Here is a 2186-nt window from a genome sequence, read left to right as displayed (position 1 = left end):
AAAGGAAAGGAAAGGAAAGGAAAGGAAAGGAAAGGAAAGGAAAGGAAAGGAAAGGAAAGGAAAGGAAAGGAAAGGAAAGGAAAGGAAAGGGAAAAAAGGGAAGGGGAAAAAAGGGAAGGGGAAAAAAGGGAAGGGGAAAAAAGGGAAGGGAAAAGGAAAAGGAAGAAAAAGGGGAAAAAACCCAAACAAAACCAACTGTGCTTTCTTTTGAACAAAATGTTAAAATGGACATGCTATGGGATTTTTTTTTCCCCTGAAAAGAGAATCATAAAATTACCATTTGAAAAAGAAATTTTAGTGTGATATGAAATGGAGCATTTCACTTGAGCCATTTGAAAATACTTTAAAAAAAAAAAAAAAGGAAATAAAAGAAAAGAGAGAAAGTCAAGGTAAACTCAAAAGGATTAAATAAAAGGAGGATGGCACTCACTCCCTCCCACTGACTCATCTTAGTCAGAGCAACTAAATAAAATGAGAGCAACAATTCAGATCAAGACTGAGTTCTTGCTTTGGACAAGCTGCTCTAGTGGGGGTGGAACAAGGTGGGAACAACCCAAACCATTATGGGATTCTGGGATTTAATATTCAACTGGATGAGTTCATTTCTTCTATGTACATGATGATTTATTTGTCTGTAGTTATGATACACGTCATTCCTGCAGCAGATTAGAAACACAAGGGTTGCTCTGTGGAGCTCAGGAGAGGCCAGAGTCAATGAGCACCTTTTCTAACATCAACAAAATATGTATGGAATTCAGCAGCTCTCATCATTCAAATCCAATCTAATTACAGTGCAAAATGTAAATTAATGCAACATTCTCTGGAGAGCTGCTCACAACCATAGTAATATACCAGCTCTGGAAGCTGCCCAAGCCTTGAACAAGAGTGAAATTCTTCATATTTATCATCAATTGGTCTGTTCACAAGGAAAAATAATTTTAGGTGTTATAAAGGCAAAGTTTAAAGCAGCAATTTCTCCAAGAGAGGAATTTCCAGGAAGCTTTTGAGATTGGGTCCCACAAACACAGCTAGAACACATCTCTTGTCAGGAGGTAAAGAAGTCCTTGAGAAGCCAAGGGCTGGCAAGGTGCTGGAGAAGTGCAGACACGCAGGTTTGAAACACTTCAGTGCTGAGGTTAAATGAGGGTCCTCACTGTTATCATCTGTCTGCAGATCATTACCAAAGATTTTACATTTCAGGAACCAAAAAAAGACCAAAATAAAACTAACACAGCACAGCTTGGTGAGGTGGAAAATGAAAATTCACTTTATTCTGAATTCTTGTTAATTCTGAACCCCAATTTAAAGCTGTTCTGACCTTCTCCAGATATGAGCGCTTCAGTTGAATAGCTTTGCCTTCCTAACCCAATCTTAACAGGGTGAGTACAAATTCCTCACACCAGGGATAGATCCCACAGGCATAATTCAGCCATGGAATGTGGACAAACCTTCCACCCAATGTTTCTCCCCAGAAAAACAATGTGTCTCTACAGAGAGAAGCTGAAAAACTACATTTCATTGAACATAGAGCAACCCTGGTTTCCCTCTGCTGGGTGGGTGTGAAAAACTATTGTCAGCTTTGTAAACACAAAGAGCATTGCTATTGTAGTATTGACTTTCTGTGGGAAATCCTCTCACCTGGTTTTAGGTGTCAATTAAGCAGCTGTTAATGCCAGAGCCACTCATTGGAACTCCTTTCTAGAGCATTCTTGTCAATGCAGTTAATTCAGTTAAGGGGGAAATTCATCTGTGCAGGTGCAGCAGATAAATTTATATCTAATTTAAATATGCTTAAATAACCCCAGGTTGTCTGATTTAGGTCTTTGGAAAAGACAAAGCAAACTGAAATTCACAGTCTCTCTCTTTGAAAGGGGCAAAATGTGCACCACACAAAGTCCTCCTCTCACTGAATGTGTTGTGTGGAAACCAAAAAAGAGGGATTTAGGGACTCCTGGTGGATGTGAACTCCTCTGCAAGGTCTAAGGTGATGACTACAGAGGTGATGCCATGGAGAACCTGGGCACACAAGGAATGGATGGATCACCAGTGTCCACAGCTGTCTTTGGCCTTCTGAGACACAGCTGCTCTAGTTCCTGTCACATTAGTGAACACAAAAATTGGTAACAAGTCCTTGTGAAGAAGAAGAAGACGAAGACAAAGAAGAAGAAGAAGAAGAAGAAGAAGAA

Source organism: Parus major, chromosome 2 (genome assembly GCF_001522545.3).
Source record: "Parus major isolate Abel chromosome 2, Parus_major1.1, whole genome shotgun sequence".
NCBI classification, from domain to species: domain Eukaryota; kingdom Metazoa; phylum Chordata; class Aves; order Passeriformes; family Paridae; genus Parus; species Parus major.
Note: the sequence above shows the minus strand (reverse complement) of the source record.